We start from the raw sequence: 20,454 nt of genomic DNA, 5'->3' as shown, positions 1-20,454 counted from the left end.
TTGGTATGTGATACTGTGCTTTTTGCTATTCTCTTTCTTCTTGCAGAAATTCATCTGTCAGGAAATGACCCAGTGATTTGGACACAGCCAGCAGTTCTGGCATGTGGTAGAAACTGGAAATATGTTACCAGTTTATATGTTAATGTCAGGACTCACATGGTTGTTCAGTGCCTAATACGACTTTTCTTATGTATTGGATTATGTATTCCTGGAAGTAGTCAATTAATATTACCCTTTTAATTATACTAGCAAAGCTCCATTCCTCGAGTTATAATTCTCAACTAAATTAGAAACGTAACCTAATAATGACAAGCTGATGCATTACCCTTTCTTATTTTCAGAACTGTTAACCTTTACCTACAAGGAAAAAAGTCTTGGAATTGTATATATCTCACTGTGAATCTCAGGCTCATAGGCGGTAGGATAATACCTCCTAGTTCATCTTAAGCAGGCACAGTTGTCTTCTTGCAATAAAGTGGTTCATTGTGGAATTGTAAAAGATAGACATAAGGATTATTTAATTACTGTTATTTCTATTTTGGGGGAACTAAAATATTTATCTTAACTTCACTCTGAATGTCGTAGGTATTGAGTCCAGGTTGGAAAGAATCTCCTGGAAAGAAGTTACTTTTTCCCGAAGAAGCTGAGGGTTTGGCATATTATGTAGGAACATTTTTATTAATATCTTTACCTGCAAATCCCATGGAAATGAGAAAGAAATATCTCTAGCCATGGAGAAGCATGTTTGCACGAATCCCATGGATTTTCGCAAGGAGATGAGCTTACTAGCTTGAAAATGGCTGCGGCCCGCAGAAGAGATGCCATGCTTTGCATCTGTGCTTCTCCCCCTGCCCGTTCGCAGATAGTCCAGGACAGCAGCCGCAGCCCAGGCGGAGCTGCCAACTCTAGGAGGCCTCTCCCCCACAGTCCTCCAGGACCTGAAACTCAGGTTCATTGTCATGCATCCTGCCCAGGGCTACGCCTCCAGGATCTTACACAGCAGCTCTAGATGTGTTTGTTTCCATCTGTGAACAGTGGCAGGGTCACCAGCTGGGGGCCTCCTGGCATGGCCCCAGGTGTGGCAGGAGGCTCAGAGTCCCCTCCTGGCATCTGCTCCTCCTGATCCTGAACCTTGACATTTAATGCGACCCCTCTGGGGAGCTGATGAGATTGGCCGGGTCTCAGGTACGTGTCGACAGCTGTGGACAGTGAGGCCCTGGCTGTTGCAGCCTCGGCCCTGACACTTCTGGACAGTCTCGTGATTGGAAGCTAAGTTAGCTGCTAACTTCTGTTAAGTTATTTCCAGCTTCTTAGCATCATGTTAGTTGACTCCAGACCATCTCTCCAAAGGTGATTACTGTCCTTCTCCCTGCTCGACAAAACCATAAAGATTGTCTTTATGTCCTCAAATTTTGGGTTTTGGGGTTATGGCTTCTCCCTGCTTTCACGGATGATAAACTACTTTTGTTTTCCATTGTTCGGTTGTTTCTTTATTGATCCTATGTTAAGAGAGAAATTAGAAACAAAATGAAATTTTATTATGTCATCACTTCCAAGAAAATGCAGAAGAAAACATAAACTTAATGCAAAGCAATGTTTCTCAATTTTGGCTGCAGGTTACAATTTCCTGGAGGGGCTTTTACACTTCCAGTGACCCTTCATGCCAGTAGTAGTAAACTACTACTGCTGGGCTTGGATGTTGGCATCATTGTTTTTTTTTAAATTTCCCAGATGATTCTAATGTACAACCATGGCTATAAGGTCTCTTGCTTCCTTTACAATGATATGGGCGGGGTGCAGGGAGACAATTTAAATGAATGTTCAACTTGTTTACCTGCATCCTTTATAATCCTTGCTGGTTCCTCAGTGTAAGATGGTTGCAACTGTTCTGTCTCTATTCATTCACTTTCCCCACTAATAGCACTGACTTCCCGGTGGTTACTGTGGGCTTCTTTCTCCTTTTGTCTTTCTTGAAGGTTCCTTCACTGCAGTTGGGCTCATTTCTGGAGCTGCTGAAGGACAGGACAAAAGCAGCGCAGTTCTTTAATACTTCATTCTTTTCCTTCCACAGACGTATACATCCTTTTATGCCCCCGGAAATTCTCTCGCCAGGGTCACCAATGACTCATTTTTTGCTATATCCAGTGAACACTTATGAGTTTTTATTTAATTATTTGACCTTTCAGCAGCACTTGGCAGTGCTGACGATGACCCTTTTCTGGAAGCACTGTCAGCCTTTGGCATCCAAGACACTTCGCTCTTCTTGTTTCCTGTGCTCTGGAGCCAGACTGTCTGGGCTGTCCGGGGCTCTGACACTAATTAGCTGTGTGACCTTGGCTGTGCCAGTCAATATCTTTGAGATTCCATTTCCTTATAGTGAAAATGGGGATGATAAAGAAGCTATTTTAATGGGTAGGTGTGAGGGTTCCATGGGAGATGCCATTGTGATTCTCGGGTACATTAAAGTTGGAGCAACACTGTCCCTAGCAAGTCCTCAGTAACCTTGTGCTAAACAATCATAGTGAGTGAGCTGCGGTCACCCCTGGAAGTTCCCTTCTGATCTGACACTCACATCCGAAATGGAATGAAGGAGTCAAACATTAATTCAAAGAGTGCTCAATGACTGCTCTCCTGTTCTGTGATAAGCTCTGGTGTCCACGAGAGGCCATAAATAAAGAAGCAATTCCTAACCAGGAAGCAGGGGGACAGTGGGGAGATGGTGAACTGGAGGCTCCACCCTTTATTCCAACACACAAACCAATGGCTTCCTCACTATTTCCGAGGGCTGCTGGGAGCACATCTTCTTCCAAATTCTGTTGTGGAGCATTCCTTGATCACCTCTTTTATAGGCGTCCTTGTGGCTGCTGCTCAGTGCCCACCATGGGCATTTTGCCCTCCATAGAATCCGTGGATGGAGCGCTCTTCTTGCTAAGGACTTCGAGCACAAGCTCACTGTGTGTAAAATCTTTTTACTTGAAGTTTGTGGCTATTAGGGAGGAATTATACACAGACTAGACAGCATTATCTCCAGGCCAGCCTCACCACAGGAAGCCCCTCTTGCCTGTCTCTTTTCTTGGACCTGGCCCACTGCCATTTTGTAATGACTTATTTCCCACTTTCCCAGGCCTGGGACTCCAAACTCCTGGCTTTCCCCCACATTCTTCACAAGATACTGAGGAAAAACAGAAAACAAAACAAAATTTGTGCCTGAGGAAGTTGCCCTTTTATTTAGCAGAGCAATACATTTCTTTCTTGACCAACATTCATAACAATAAAGTTATATTTTTTGTAAATGAAAAACTGTCTCCTTTGAGCCTCTCGTGAATTCTTCAGCCCCATCACATGGTTTTTGAAATTAAGTGTTTTTTTCCGTGTACTCAGTTACCTCTCGGTGTGACACACACCGCAACACAGGTGAGCAAAGTGAAAGCTGTTGAGGCTTGACTTCTGGTCAGTTTTGGAGACTAGGGCACAGAGGTCCAGGGAAGGGGCTTTGTGGATGATGCAATATAAATTTGGAGGGATCTGTAAGAGTTAACATGATTAAGGAGAAGATAATAAGGAACATAGTAAATATAATGATATTCCGAAGATGTGTTTGAAGAAGTAAATATTCAAATACTAACAGTAGGTGAAGCCACTGGACAGAGTGAGCTCATCCAGAGTGAGAGAAAACCAGGGCTGAGGTTCACTCTGGAAAACTGAGCAAATTGTAGGAAAAGAGGGGCCATGAAGGATATAGAGGAGGAGTAGAACTTGACACAGGAGGAACTGGGAGCAGGTGGTGTCCCTAAGAACAAAGAAGGAAAAAGGAGGAGAAGCTCAAGAATGGAGAACTGGACAGTCTCAGATGCTGCAGAAAGACCGAGTAAGAAACATCAAGAACCGTCTGCAGGATTTGGTGGCAGAGATGTCTGTCACCTGGGCTTCAGAGACAGCAGCTCTTCCCTGAGATGCCATAATTCTAGCAACCAGGTGGGGGCACAAATCGAGAATTTTCTTCTCTTGGGACTCATATTTGCTGTTTACAACATTGCACACCCATTTTTTCTGAAGTTGGGTGACTGCACTGTTCTTGGACCAGAGTTCACACATCTCTCTCTGGCATTTCTTTCTAGAGCTAAGGGGTAGCTCTAGCACTGATTTCACAAGGGGCGCCCCCTACAGTCCTTGTTATCATGCAGCCATGAGTACCTCTCACCAAGAGCTATTCCTTGTTGGTCTAAGTACATGCCCGTTGTTTCCCCCTTTATGTTCACACACAGGAATAGGCAAGTTAGAAAGGACAGTAAGTGTTTATTCTAGTCCTGGCAAAACACAAGGCAAGTTATGAGAGCTGTTTGCTCTGAACTGTCTAAGAGTTTCCCATCTTACTTACGAAAACCAACCAAGCGGAGCCTGCACTATCAGTCCTAATCTCTTTGACCTCATTTCCTTGAATTCCCCCTTCACTCTTTCAAGCATTTTTGGCTGCAGGATCTTTATACCTTTAGCGTTAATAGAGCCAAAGTTCACAGGAGAGAAGTAGTAGGTTCTATGGGCTGTGAAATTGGACTTCAAAGCAATTGAGCAAATCTACCTTCGCAGGTGTATTTGTTTTAGGAAGGTGCTGGTGTTTGAAGGGGATTGAGGGCTCAGGTTCCGTGCAGTCGATGAGGCCACCTTTCCCCACTTTCTTGGGGTTTGTCCTTATCTTTCACTTACCCTATTTTCCCCTCCCCACACCCTCTTCCTTAGTTTCTGACTTTCCTGCAAGTGTTTGTGTCCTGTGACTGCTTTCTGCTCGCAGGCTGGCTCTTGGGGTAAGAGACATGCAGAGAAGGCAAGGTAGGTTCCACGTCCAAATCAGAAGCTGGGCTGAGTTTCTTCAGTCACATGAGAGAGGCTCAGGACGTCCTTTCTTTCTGGGAAGGAATGCGGAGGTCTGGGGATTTTCGTGGAATTGTATGGCCAGAGCAGATGTCATCACGTTGTGTTCTGATCCACCTAATGATGCTCTTTCTCCCTTAAGGAGAGGTCCCTTCTCTTTCTCTTCTCTGAAAGCAGATGTGGAGACCACACAGAGACTCGGTCTTCCCAAGTACATACCAAGAAAGGTTATCTGGCTGGCAACTTGTTTTTGTTTTTTTTTAAAGATTTATTATTTATTTATGCATACAATTTATTTATGCATACAAGAACTAGGCCAGAAGTGTGGGGGGTGAGAGGATTCACCAGAGACAGAGTGGGGAACAGAACAGGCAGATTTACCAAAATACACTGCTGAGGGGAGCAGCAGGTGTGTCAGGAGAGGTCTGCTGCGCCATGTGGGTAGCTCCCTGGCCGGGGATCGAACTTGTGCTGCAGTGGCTGGGGACAGCTTCATAGGTTGTGTCTTAACCCCTTGCGCCACCAGGGAAGTCCTGGCTGGCAACTTGTTAACAAATCTGCAGGCCAGGTATTTCAAAACTGATTAAGCATTTTCGCCAGAGTTGAGTGTTTGATTTAAAACAACAACAACAACAACAACAACAACAAAATGACACTGGACACATTCCTGATATACATAATGAAGCAGGTGGCCGGCCTGGGGTTCACCCCCCTTAGACATCTGAGAGGCGGTACATGTCCGAGTGACAGGGATCCAACACTGGCCTGTGGGGTGTCAGCATCTGCCTTCTTTTTTATCAGTGGTGGTCACTGAGTCCATTTCAGTGAGTCCCCAACTATCTCGTAATGAAACAAAATGCGCCTTCATTAGTACTGAGATGCTCCCTCCACTGGGATACACTTAATTTCTTATTATTTCAAGAAGAAAAATGTTGAGACTACACATAGAAAAACAAAGTCAGTGTACTGCTCAGTACTTAAACTTCATTTTATGTTAAGCCAAGATGCAAAACCTAATTCCATTTCAGAACCCAAGGAGATCAAATCTGGATTCTGGCAATTTCCTCAAAAATTGAAAGACACCTTTGTTACAAATTTCGACTGGACATGTTGGGAACACTCATTTAGGAAAACTAGTGTCCTCCAGCAGAGAGAGAGGTTTATGTCTTTTTACATGGTCCCTAAGATTGGTTCACAAACATTGTGAAAGATTGAAACTCTTGAGCACTTTTCTATATTTATAAGACATTTTCAAAACATGATTTAGAAATCTGGTCCTAATCAGATAAGTAATATTGACAATAGATGTGATACTTATGGAAAAATTTAACCTTGGGTAAAAGGTTCTGTTGTGTGTGTGTTACTCGAATAATTATAATCTTTTACTACATAGTCAGATTCTTTTTCAACTAAAGTAATGCAAGGCTCATGGTTTCACGGACGTGGCCTACTTAGCCTCACGATTAGTCCAGGAGGTGGGTGCTATTTTTTTCTTCTTTGGAGATAGAGAGCTGAGTTTCTGAGAGGCTGAGGGTCACATAGCTAGACACACAGAGCAGGGCACTTGAAGGCGGCCTTCCACTGCCCACTCACCTGCCCCCTGTTGTTCCTACAGGTCGTGGGTTTTTATATCTTGTATCTCACAAAACTGTTACAATAACCGAGCAAGGCAGGCGCTTTTACCACTATCTCTACTTTACAGAGAAAGAAATGGGGTTGGAGGTCATGTAAGGGGCTTGTTTTGGGTTTTTCTTTGGCAAGTGGCAGGTCCCGGGGTCCCTGGGGATGTCTGATGCTAACCAGCTGCTCTCCCTGATCCTTTCTGCCAACTGAGCACAATTCTTCGAAGATTTTTATTCTTTAAAAATAAACCCAGGAAAAAAAAAAGAGATGAACCAGCCAACCCAAAACTTGAAGTTTCAAACACAAACATAAAGCCAGGTCTGTAGCAGGACAAAAATGCTCCCTTCTGGAAAGCTCTGACTGTGTTGCCTGATGGGTACAAGGAGGCCTTCCCCTTTCGTAGGTGCCATGTTTAATGTCTTCTAAGACCTGCTTCAGGGAACTGCCTGCTGAGTCCGCCATCTTTCCCACAGTTTCCATCAACATTTTTCTTGGTTAAGCAGCAGAACATCCCTCGTGCACTGGAGGACCTGTGAGGACTCAAAGGGGGTCCACCTCACATTCTCAGGGAGCAGAGAGATAGGGAAGACGGGTGATTAAAACTATCAGCTTCTTCAAAGTAAAATAACATACCATTAAGCAGCACAAAATCAATTTTGTATTCATTTAAGAGATGCTCAACAACAAAAGACCAAATCTAATTACTTGGATCTCATATTTTTAACTTCATTTACTTTTGTAAAGACAAGCATTTCCGCAGAGCAAATCTCTCTGAAGGAAAAGGCCAGTTTCCTGAAAAAGAAAGACAACGCTGGGAGCATGAGGAGGATGAAAGGAGAGGAAAAAGAGTTTCCAGACTCCACCCAGAGTCTTATCTCTTCTCCGGCCCTACAGCCTTTTCTTTGAGATTACACTCACAAAGCCAGACCTACAGTTTTGCTGACACCCCATGGAACCCAACTCCCGGAGTCCATTATAAATGTTCAATAAAAATGTGTCCACTCTATTTGTTTTCTGCTGCTGTATAATAAATTACCACCCATTTAATAAGATTTATTGCTTAACATTCCTGGAGGCCAGAAGTCCAAAGTGGGTCTCCTTGGGCTAATCACAAGGTGTTGGAGGCTCTAAGGGGCTTCCTTGCGTTTTCCAGCTCCCACGGCCGCCACATTCCCTGGCTGTTCTCTGTTCTCTGTCTTCACCACTGCTGATGTGAGGCCAAGCCCTTTTCAGGCCTGTGCATCTCTGTCCTGTGTTCCCCACTTGAGGGACCTGTGATTACCCATGCAAGTAGTCCATCTCAAAAGTAGCTGATTAGCAACCTAATTCCATCTTTAGCCTTGTTTCCCTTCACCATGGAACACACCACAGACGTGCTGGGGGTTAGGACGCAGACATCTCCAAGGGAGATGGGGAGGTGAAGGTTTTGATGGGCTGAATGAGCAATGTAGAAAAACTATGCTTGGTTTAGTCATTTTTTTTTTAAAATTCCATTTGTGGTTTTTGATTTGACAGCAAAGAAAGAACCCAAATTTCAAAGTACATCAAAGGACTGGAAGCTTCCATTCATCACTCTAAAAACCCTGAAGACTCTCCTGGCATTAAAAACAATAAATTACAATGATAATCGAAGATCAAATGATTGATGTCATAGAGTATTTAAGTCTATGCTGTAGAAATAAGACCAAGCACTTTCTCTGGAAAGAAGGAAGCTATGCCAAGTTTCAAAAACCCTCATGTCTGTTTTCAATCTGGCCTCCTGATCATGATAAAATAATAAATATGGACTGAGGGAATGCCAATAATCACAGCACATCATTTTCTGTAATCCTTCGATATAGATCTTTTTAGGAGCAAAGCCAAAGAATGGTGGTGTTTTATCACTTCCCTCTGGGAAGAGGGCTTAAATATATGTGTTAACAATACATTTTTTTTAAATTCCTGTGGCATGTAACAGTGAACTTTGTTCTTTCTACCTTGTTACTCCCTCCCAACTCCAGCTGCTGGCAACCACCACTCTGCTTTACCCATGAACTTGACTACTTTGGATACCTGCAAGTCATTCAGTATTTGTCTTTTTATTACTGACTATTTCACTTAGCTTAGTGTCCTCAAAATTCATTCATATGATCATGTTTCCTTCCAATTTAAGGCTGAATCTACTTGCATGTATGTCTGTGCCACATTTTGGTGGACACAGGGTTTATTTTTCCTTTAGTTTTTATGACTGCATCTGAGGCCTTGCTGTTATTTATTCATGGACACACATGTTTTCTTTCTGTGTCCTTGGAACACATGATGTAGACTACTTCTCGGAGAATTAAATTCTTGAAAGAGCAAGTTAATGAACACACTCTAACCATCGTGCTCAGATAATGCAGGTCAAATAGATCCTGTTGAGTATCTGACTTATTTTACAAGTAAGAGAAACTGCAGCTCTTGACTGAATGGATGGGATTGAATCTTTATGTTTTGGTTATTTTTATTCAGTGTTTTACTTTCAGAAGACTATTTCAATTCATGTATGAATGGACTTTTTAAAAAAGAACCCTGAAAGTTCAAGACCATGACTTCCTCAGAATAAATTGTCAAATATATTATAATCTGTCAAGCACTGAATGTATCTGAAATTTGAGAATTCCAGATCACTTGTCCAGGTAATCTAAAATTGCAATATAAAATAAAGATTTTGAAGCAGCCAAATTATCTTATTTTCTCCCTTATATTTAATATTTTAAGCTTATAAAGGTTTTGCTTACATCTGAAAACTTCTTTATTGGCAATAATAACACACAAGAAGGAAGACACGCCAAATGGAAAAGCCCCTTCTGAGCTAACTCTCTTTATTGCTCTGCTTCCACCTTCAGTTCTTGCAGTGGTTTTTCATATCGTTAAGTAGCTCAAGAGAGTGAGATAAAGAAGATCAGAGGTTTCCTGGAAGTAACTCAAGGCTGGCTCTCTATGAATCAAGCCTTTGTACTTTCTAACTACAAATCTCTTTTCCTCGGCGCAGGAGATGTTTCCTTAAAGTTAAGACAGTGTAGGAAACAGACACCAAGTTAGACATACAAGTATGAATTCTTAATCTCATCTGAGATCCATGTGTTCTCACCACTCCAAACAAAAAAATAAGTGTCATTTTTATGCATATTTTCCACTCTGCATGCTAAACCTCTTCTCATGCAACCGAGGGTCTTATTTGATCTGAATGTCAAATATAATTTTTAGTATTGCTGACTGCAGAGTGTATGTCAGATCTTATTGAAAGATAGTTGGTTTTATATCTTTGATAAGAGATAAAATTTAACCTACTTGTGCGTGCTGGCAGGTGCTTGTAAACCTATCGCTTGAAGAGCATTTAGAAGTATAGACTGATTATTGACCGCGCTTAGCAAACCAATAATCTGTCATACCCCACATCAATCATCATATTTTCCTGCTTTAATTGACTCCGATTCCACAACAAATAGACTCATTTACAAAGGAAATGAGCTGTCTTGCTTTAAGATGTTAGCTGTACCTCAGCATAGCTGTGTTCTTCTGTGTTAGAGCGCACTGCTTTATAAGATTATGAAGGGACTAGAGTATGTGCTCTGAAAACCAAGCATTCAGGCTAGAGACTGCGTGCTCTGACTATGCAGGAGAAATATGTTTCTAAAAAAGCATAATGAAATTATACATTCAACGGTGGCATGTCTTTTCCATAATTGATATGGGCAGAGATGGGATTAATAAAAGAACAAAGCCTCCTAGAAATTTAACAGAATAATATTTAAAACATGAAATCATTTTGATTTATAGCCAATCCATAAATTCTAACCTTCAGGCATATCGTTTCAAAGTAGGAAGAGACCACATAGTCTAGTTTCCTTACTTCACAAACAAGGAAATCAAAGATCAGAAAATCAACATAATTGATGGCCAAGTCAGGATTAGAATGTGGGTTGCTGGAAGAAGAGAGCCTTCAATTTTAACTGTCACATACTCAAATGGCAATGAGGACTGACATTGCTGGGAGGATTTTCCCGAAAATCCTCTATCATAGAAGAATCTTCATCCTCAAGTATCCCATGCATTCGTCACTCTGCCAGAACGGCCTGGGTTACAAATGCTCCATCCACGGAGTTTGTGTCCAATACAACTTTAAGGATGAGGCAGGGGACACTGGTTCCCTTGAGCCTTTTGAAGAGGGTTTGAAACAAAGGAAAAGAGACCTCCCCTGGACAGCAGGCAGCGGATGACAAAAATGGGTGATGGAGAAATGCTATCTAGAGAAAATCAAAGGAAGTTGGAGTTAAATAGGGGTTGAGGTTAATTAGAGGTTCTGAATTAATGGCAGGATTCAGTGGTGAGCTACCTGGTTAAGTAGGTGAGCTTGGGATGCATCAAGCAACTTTGGGATGAAGAGTAAAATAAGTTCACTTGTCCGGAATCTTTTTTAAAAACATTGTAGTGAGTTGGCCCAGTATTGAGGCTGAACTGAGTCAACTCTTACATAGTCCATTTATTAATATGACTTTGCACTTAACGTACAAGTTCAGAAACATACCCATCATTTATTTCCTATTAAATTTGGTAATCACTGTGAATCATTATAATTATTGTGTGCATTGAGTTAAAGAATATTTTGTAGCATGAAAGATGGCAAAAACCTTGAATATAGTAATTGTCAATTAATATGTAAATTACTCCAAGCAACAAGATAGTTTAATTGTCATTTCTTTTAAATTTATTATTTTTTTTTATAGAATGAGGTAAACTCTGATTGTCTGAAAGTTCACTTCCCTATCAGAATAGTTATTTTAAGGGAATGTCTAGCAGTTCAAAATTCAGGTTAGGAGGAAAAAGAAAGAAAAATCGTGGTTATCCTGATCTTATTAAAAATACAATTTTATTGATTTGTAGTTGGTTTACAATATTTACATCAATTTTGGGAGTACAGCGTCACACCCCAATGTGTGTAGATACCTCACCACACTGGCCATCCACCACATAGTTCCAGGGCCATTCACACTATCCAATGGACCTTTTCTACCTATTCCTCCCACTTCCCTTTAAACCACCATATTTTTCACAGAATCTGCTAGCAAGAGACTAGGATACCAAGGTACCCCCAAACCTGCATGCTGTAAAGGAATCCCACCATCTGCATGCACAAAGGCAAAGGAGATACTTGGCTTGAAGGAATGTTAACAGAATTAATGTGCATAGAGACAGAAAAGAAGAAAGCTCTCAATAAATAAAGGTCTCCCGACAAAATACCCCAGATTATTCATCTCCTTTGGGACAAATGCCCAGCCAAACAGCATTAGCCTGAAGGTGGGCCACTGAGGCCTGGATGCTTGTCACAAGTCTAAGTCACCTCCTGGGGTGTAACAGGGTCGTCCCCAGAAAAGGGGGAGGTTCCAGGTTTTCTGCCCCACCCAAAAAGGAGGGTGGAGCTGAGCAGTGAGAGAAGAAGCTGCAGAGGAGACTGAGGAAGGAAGGAAGCAGGATGGAGCCAGAAGGAGACCTGGAGGTGGCACAGGGAGCTGAGAGACGCATGAAGAAACTGCGCTTGCCTTTTGGTCATGGACGGGGTGACACAGATGTGGGTGAGACCCATGGGGAGGTGAGAATGGCAGTTTTTGTCTTGATTTTGATTTTGCTCTTTTCCTTCCAAACTTGTCTGGTTGTTTCTGATCCTTTTCTGTGGGTCCCCACTGGAAGGTGCTTTAGACTTGGGGCAGGCTTTGGGGCCTTGCTCTGGGCCAATCCTGCTTGGGTGGACTTTTACCCACAAGGGGACGGGTGACTTTGGGTGCTTGATTTAGAAACTAGATTCTTTGCTTTTCCTGTATTGTTTCCTAATTGTATTAAAGTTCCTTCCCATTAAAATCTCATATGTTTTTTGTTGATGGGGCGGATGGCAGAACCCATTTAGAGCAGGCAGGTTTATGGGGTCTGGGGTGCCCCTCTCCCGGCCCTGTGACAGATTAACCATAGGAAGGGGGCTCTGAAGCAGGTTCAGAAAGCTGGGACAAAAGGAGATACCACGTCAAGATAATGGCCGCCATTGTTGGTCTCCTCACGAGTCTCCCACCACATTTCTCCTTTGCAGCAGCACCAGGACACAAGTCTGGTCACAGGGGCGAGAGGAGTCTCTTTTACCCCAGAGCCACCTGCCTTCCATGTTAACAGTTTCCCCTGGCTGCTCAGCCCCGCCCTTAGTTAAATAGGGGCAGGAAACATGGTGCCTCCTCTCCTATGGAAATGTCTCTCTAACAAATCTAACAGTTATTTTTATTGTGTTTTGTTCATATTTCTTTGCTCTGTTTAAATATTCCTCATATGAGTGAAACCATCCAGTAATTGTCTTTCACTTCTGATTTGCTATGCTCCACACACTCACCTCACGTTCCATCCATGTTGTCACAAATGGCAAGCTTTACTTTTTATAAGCGCTGAATAGTATTGCATTGAGTAAAGAGATGCTGTGCTTTGTGCTCAGTGCTGTGCAGACTCATCTCCTTCGGTTCTCCAGCTCTATGAAATTTGTACTATTACCCCCATTTTAGAGATAAGGAAACAAGCTTGTCTTTCCCAGGTCACATGAGCTGGTCTCAAGTGTAAATATGGTGATAAGCTCTTTGTTATGAAGGAGGATTTCATGAACTCCAATCGACAAAGGATGTAGAAAATTTGAACGAATTGGGGTAGAGTTTCTGCCCCAGGTACTATGTCACAGCAGCTTTAGGTTCAAGGGCGAAGTAGGACACACAACCTTCCAAGAATAAGGAGCTGGGAGGGGCACCTGCTGGTTCAACCATCATCACTAATGCAGCTTCTTTGAACCGTTTGTAAAGAAACAATGACACCAGCTCCCAACCCTCCCTCAGGCATTACGAGTGTGATTCTTGAGTAAACTTTAAGGTTATTTTGAAAGGAGATGCCAGGAAATGGTTAAAGAGAGTTTTGTGTGTGTGTGTGTGTGTGCATGTGTGTTTGTTAGGAGACAACCATGTTTATGGTTTTCCAACTTTCCTTTTATAATAATAGAAGGAATTGAATTCATTACCTTTTTCCACTTATAATTGACTTGTGTGTTGTCAAAAAATCCTGAGAGTGGGTCTGGTAATTATGTTCAACAAATCAACCGCAAATATCATGTATCAATTTGGGTTTTAGCTCCGGGGATTCTTGTGGGTGAGAGTATATCTAAAAATATGTCAAAAAAACTAGTGGAGGAGAAAATGAATAGATTTCTTTATTGTACCTGATTTTGCAATTGCCATAGAATATTACAAATGATGTACTTTAAAAATAAAGAAATAAATTAAGTCTAGAATAAAACTGAGCAGACGTGATTGTTTTTGTGAGCTTTTTTTCCTTTAAAGACTTCAATCCAATCTTCTTTGCTCTAAGAAACAATTGAAAATTCCCTGGTTTCCCAACCTAACTTTAAAAAAAGGTCTTAAAGATTCAGAGACTGTATCCACGGTATTTTTCTAAAACTTTAAGAAATGTTTTACTTCCTTAGTATTGACTTGTCCTTTCAAAATATCTATATGTTTCTTAGCAGATTCTTTTAAAAGAGCATGATTACCATCCCTATCGTCTCATTTTCTTGTCAGCCCTGAAGTCCAAAGAAGGCATTTCTTGACAAATTCCATCCACGCAAAATGAAAAACCAACTAGGAATACATGTGAGTCCGATAGCACCTTCACCACCCTGCTTTATTACGACAGTTTGTTGGCTGACGAGTCAAGCTTCTTCTGTGATAATCCATATTCCCCTTTTCTCCAAGGAAACCAGCAATGAAACCATACCCTAGAGAAATAGCACCCTGTAGTTCATATAAAATGTGTAGCTCGTGTGAGGAAACTTTAAAAAGGAATGAAGTGTTGACTCTAGGCTATTTAGAAAGTGATTTTTTTTCCCGGTGCATATTCAGATTTAATTTTCTAAATTAAATTGAAATTTTTTGAGGTAATAACATAGGTTTACATTGTTACTTGTGTTTTAGGGCTGTAGGATCTTGTGTATCAGGTGTTGTTGCTACACCACACTCACCACCAAAGCACCCACAGTCCATTCCCACAATCCCTTGTGCTCCCTCTCCATGTTCTCACCTCTGCTTCTCCCCTTCTGGTAGCCTCAGTTCTATAGTTGATTTTTTTTTAAAGAGCTGTGAGTCTAGAGTGGAAGAATGTGACTGTGTTGGGTGAAGGGTAGGACTGGGGCACACCTTTCCTTGTGTCCTCTCAGATTTGCCCATTCTTTGCTCTAACACAGAAAGAGGGAGGAGCGATCTCTGAAGACACCTTTCCTGGCTGTCTTGCTAGATCCAGCCAATGGGAGGTGCAGGCAGGAGATTGGTGAGGGGAGGAAGAGGAGAATCCAGGGCCTTTTTCTGCTCTTCCTTCCTGTTCAGGCAGGGATCGTGACTCGGCATGTTAGGGGGAAATGATGTCCTGAGCTAATCCCATGCAGGCTTTGTGGACCCCACCCCCACTCCAGACTAAAGCCATCAAGACATTGGGAAAGACAAATCCCATCACCACCAAAGGGAGGGTGGCCGGGGCCTGAGGGTGGAGCTGGGCAGCCAGGTTGGATATAAAAACCAAACACGTGGGCCTTGGGGGGCTCGCTGTCGCTGGCCTCCTGGCTTCAGGGCTCCTGGCTGGCGGCCAGCTCTGAGAGCGCCATTTGGGATTCCTGATGGGCGGATCGGGTAGGACGCATTTAAAACTTTGTCTCCCACTTTTCTCCCTGAGCTGTACATTTCCTCATTTCCCCTTCCCTTGTAAATAAACCTTTTATTAACCTTTCGTGTGTGCCTGCAGTAGAGCATCGATAAGTCCTTTTAAGCGCGAGGGTGAGGACCCACAGTCAGGCACCCCGTTATGTATCGGGGTTGCTCTACAACAGGCACACTCAGGTACCTCCCGGCCAGTCTTCCCCTGGGTGGTTCCTCTGAACCATGCAGCTGCCAATATGGAGTGACCTGATTTTTAAAAATATTTATTTTTACATACAAGAACGGGGTGTAGGCCAGAGGTGTCAGGGGTGAGAGGATTCACCAGAAACAGAGTGGGGAGCAGAACAGGAGGATCCACTGAAATACACTGCTGAGGGGAACAGCAGGGAGACCGGAGGAGTCTGCTGTACCACGTGGGATTGCCGGGATCGAACCTGCGCTGCAGAGTCTGTGGACAGCTTCACAGTGCGGCGCTCAACCGCCTGTGCCACCAGGGAGGCCCATTTACCAACCTTTCTATTGAAACAATCAGTCAGAGCCAAACCTTACAAGTTGCCTTTCAAATCAACCAAGAGTTTAAAGCTTGACCACTCTGGGAAGGCTATGCAGCACACGGTATGACAGGGATCACCCAGGGGGCTGATGACTGATGCACAAACATACTCCCGACTTTTACATCAGGAGGTATGACCAGGAATGGGGGTGGGGGAGCTGAGGATCTGATGTATGACAAGGGACCCCAGAAGCTAATCAGTGTTTCCACTGATAAGATTGAAACCAAGGCTGGGGAACTAGGGCTTGATGTCCATTACAATACCGAGTCCTCAAGCAGATGAGAAGGGCCGGGAGGGCAGACTCACAACTCCTGATACTACAGATGACGCACATTTTCTAGTTTCACCCCTCCCTTTCCTTTGTCCTCCTTCCTCTCACAACTGATGCTTTATAATTCTTCTATGAATAAAAAGTCAAGATCTTGCTCTTCAGCAGCATCCTGCATTAAGTAGCCTGCTCCACAACTCCCGTTTCTTTCTCAGTGTGGTGTTGCCGGATGCAACAACTTGGCATCAGAAGTAGGTGAAACTAACCCCAACCATGCAGGTTCTTGCACTGTCGGTCTTTAGGTCTCATGTTAAGGTTGGGAGGCTGGGACATAACATGGTTGATCTGGGAAGCTAAGGGAAAAGGTTTTCTGGAAATGGTTAATGTTGAGGATGATAAAGAATGTCAGATTGATTTAACTGATAGAGGCAAATATGGGTGATGTGTGTCTTCACCAACTAAGACTGGACCTGTTGTTTCTACCCAGGACCATGTTGGCAAGTGGGAGCAGGGGGTGAGGGCACTGGTGGTCGGCTGAAGCTCCTAACTTGCCTGGCAGGCAGGCAGGAGTTGAAACCAGGATGAGCTGATACTGGAAAGACATTTATCTCCAGGATGGAGGAGCAGATACGGTGGCAGGTGTTGCTAAGAGAGTAGAGTTTCTGAGTTGACAAGCTGGCGCAGGAACATGCTGGCTCCAGGTCCCTACTACTTTTGGAGAATTTGTCCACCCCTCTTTGTTTTGAATTTAGTTCCTGTTTTCACTAACCAAAAGAAATCCAAAGAGGATTTTAGCTTTTCCAATTCAAAATGAAAATCGAAATCAGCGTTCGGCGTCTGTTTTGCAGCAGCCCCTTCTAGCAGCAGCCGCCGCTGAGCAGCCAGAGCAGCCTCACTGAACTCCCTTCTCCGGTCTGTATTCTTCAACTGTTCCTGTTTTTCTAAGTGTTACTGTGATCTTGGGTTTTATGTGTAATTTGGTAAGATTTGGCATCTATTTTTTGGACCTGGGAATAGCCCATTTTTTCCCCATATAAATTAGTGGCAATTGTTCTTCACGCCACAGCACTTTATGAAAGTTTTCATAGGGATCCTCTACTGTCAGACAGTGGGGGTACACCTGTAGCTGATCCAGAATCTGGGGTATGGAAAAGGAGTGCCTCCAGGCAGCCAGGGTACAGGACATGTGCAGTGAAGGTGTTCACAAAGCAAATTCTGTCAATTCCCGGTCCTATTGTGCCTGGCTGTGCTCCTGGGATAGCTGTGATCTCAGAATAGTTCGTCTGCCTGACTATGCTCTCCCTCCTCACCATCCCTTTTCTGGTATCATGTATCTTTCCAAGGTCATGTAACAAATCACTTTTGGAATCTGAAGCGGTGAAGGGACATAAATCAATGTAATTCATACATGTTTCTCTCTCAAAGACATGTCTAAATGAAACATTACAAAAGATTTTAGTTACACAATTAAATTCTGGCTTTAAAAACACTTAGTACTAGTACTTTTTAACCTTCAAAGAACTTTACAGTTATTAAGGTCATTAATCATCTGAACACTCTCAGAGGTAGCACAATTCACTCTTTGAATTAAAGTTGTTTAAAAGATTAACACAGAGAGTGAGGACCTATTTGGCTACCAGATGCAATTTTCAGCTATAATATCCGATTTAGGGGATAATATTGCTTTGGCCCCTTCTGATGGGTAGAAAAATAATTATTTTTGTTCCTCTCTCCATCAATGAGAAGCTATCACACCTTCCGTGTGAACCCACTTAAGACTTCACAAAAATACAAATTGTAAATAATGCTGAATCAGATTAGAATTTCAGTAGGCAAAATTTATTCGAATCCCATCTCTTGTCTCTTTCTTTTTGGATTTCCCTCTTTCTACGCATTTAGCTGTGTGCAGGGGATATTTCTCCCCCTCTAGATCTTTTCCTGAGTGCTATTCTACGTTGTGCCTGGCTTTTTCCTCTTTGCCCTCTGCCTCTCTTCCATTTCCTCCTGCCCAGCTTTTCCTTTTCATTCTACCACTTATTTCTGTAGCCTCTATTCTCCTTATTTGTCTTTTCAGCACATGGAGATGATCTATTTCCTGGCCCAGACCCTGGGACCAATCCTTTTAACCTTTCTTTTATTTCTCATTACTCTCACTCCAAGGCTTCTACTATTAATTAACATTTATTGAGCCTACACCATGTGCCAGGCAAGTAGATTACTTCTCATTGTGAGGATGCCATAAAAAGACAACAACACAGGCAAGACACAATCATCTGTGCTTTCTCTGGATCTTCAAGTGGGGAAAGTAAGTAAAACGGATTGTCAATTGTGTTTCAGAAAAAAGGCCTTGCCATCAGCATTCACTTGGTTATTGATAAAGTGAAGCATCAGACCCCATTGTAAGAGGGAGAGGGAAAAAAAATGGAGACATTGATTGAACCCTTAGCAGTGAAACGATGCAGTAGGTATTGACTGGCCTCCCTCTCAAATAATAGGAAAAGACCGAGATGAATTTTCTTTGTGTAATAGTCAATCACTCAAGTGGCCAAGTCGCACACAGGATTGCTGTGCAAAAATATCTACGAAGGACAGCTGTAGAAGACATTTTTCTTGCCGATTCAAGGTTGCACAGATAGTTCCGTGATTTGTGAAGCATGTGTGTGGGAGTGTGGCGCGCCAGAGTTAGAAGATGATGGAAGGGAACTAGCTGTGTGTTCTGCAGGAGCCTCATCCTAAGGAAGAATTAAGACCTGCAGTTGAGACAGGGATTGGCATCCCAAAGTTCTCATTAAAGCAGCGTACGTGTGTGCAAATCCCAAGTGCAATAGGTGTGTAATGATTAAATAGCTGAGTAATACAGTCTTGCCTCTGTTCTTTGATGAGGTGCGGGAAGCATTATTTGCTGTTGTGGATTTGCGGGGAGAGGCGGGGAGCAAAGTGTTCTTGAGAACCGTAGGAACTGCGGTATAACCTTCCATGGCGATGTGCAGATTAAAGTGAAATTGTGTAGCCCTCTCTGGCCTGGTTGCGGGGTACTGCAGGTGTGGAGGAAGTACCTCCTTATTTTTCTGTAATTCATCGAAAGTCGTATTTTGTGCCTCTGTACCTTCAGAAAAGCAGGAAACTTGTCATCTTTTGCAGGGTCCTCCTGTCTCCCTGCAGTTTGTGTCATACTTGTAAAATTTACCCACGACTAGGAATTCAGGACATAGCATCTGGCCATCGAGTCACCTATGTGACCTGGGGAGCAGTCAGACCCCAAGTTGGGGTCCCACAGCATTTTGTTACACTCAGGCCATTCCTGAGGGACCCAGAGCCATTTCTCTTCTGTGATCTTGCCATTGCCTGCCTGCTCTGTACTCTCCCACCGGCTTCTTAAAAATACCTCGTTCACACTGTGCACTCTTCTCTGAATATGGTGTGTTTGGAAGCCAAAGGCCGGAAGACTCTTAGGATTAAGTTCTGGCTTTATTTCTGTTAGGATATTCCTCTGAGACAAGAAATGCATAACTGTGCACCTGCTTGAGCGGAAAGGAGGTAGAGGAACAGGTTGAATCTCAGAAACATTATCCGGTCACAGCTGTTTCAGAGTTCATGCAAATCGAGAAACTTCTGCCAGGTTTCTGGAGCTGTGGCCACTTCTCCAGATGGGCAGGCACTATGCCGGTGACAGAGCGCACAGCCCAGATCTTCAAAATTTCCATGAATGAGACCAAAATAGTCAGCCTCTGCCCATCATTTCACCCACTGGCCAGGCTCTTGGTTCTACCACTCCGTGACTTGTGAGTGAGGCAATCTTGGGTATGTTCATGTTCTTTCAGAATTCCTTGCACGTAGATGTGCTTAAGAAATCTTACCTGAGGGCCTCCCCTAGTGGCGCAGGTGGTTGAGCGCCGTGCTGTGAAGCTGTCTGCAGCCTCTGCAGCGCTGGTTTGATCCCGGCCACATGGCGCTGCAGAACCTCTTCTGTTGTGCCCGCTGCTCCCCTCAGCAGTGTATTTTGTCAGTGAGCCTGTTGTGTTCCTCGCTCTGTCTCTGGTGAATTCTCTCACCCTCCCTCTCATCTGGCCTGTACCCCAGTTCTTGAATAAATAAATCTTTAAAAAAAAAAAGAAAAGAAATCTCACTTGATATTGATTGATCATTCTTTTATTTTTGCTGATTTTCAATTTAAATTATTTTTTTTTTTTACTTTTTCTTTTGACCACTAGGTTCCCATTTGGAACAGAAGGAAAAGGAGCAATGAATTAGAGTCAGTTTGGGAAATATTTGTGTCTGTAAAGAAGAAGTGGGAGACAGTGACAAACTAGACAGATGCAGCCCTATCCTCTGAGGTCAGTCCCTGAGAAAAAACTCAGTGGTGACTTGAGCACCGACTTCAGCTTGCAAACGTCTGCGG

The sequence above is a fragment of the Talpa occidentalis genome, unplaced genomic scaffold (assembly GCF_014898055.3).
Source record: "Talpa occidentalis isolate TD23 unplaced genomic scaffold, MPIMG_talOcc4v2.1 talOcc4.8, whole genome shotgun sequence".
Taxonomy (NCBI): Eukaryota; Metazoa; Chordata; class Mammalia; order Eulipotyphla; family Talpidae; genus Talpa; species Talpa occidentalis.
This window is presented reverse-complemented; position numbering follows the sequence as displayed.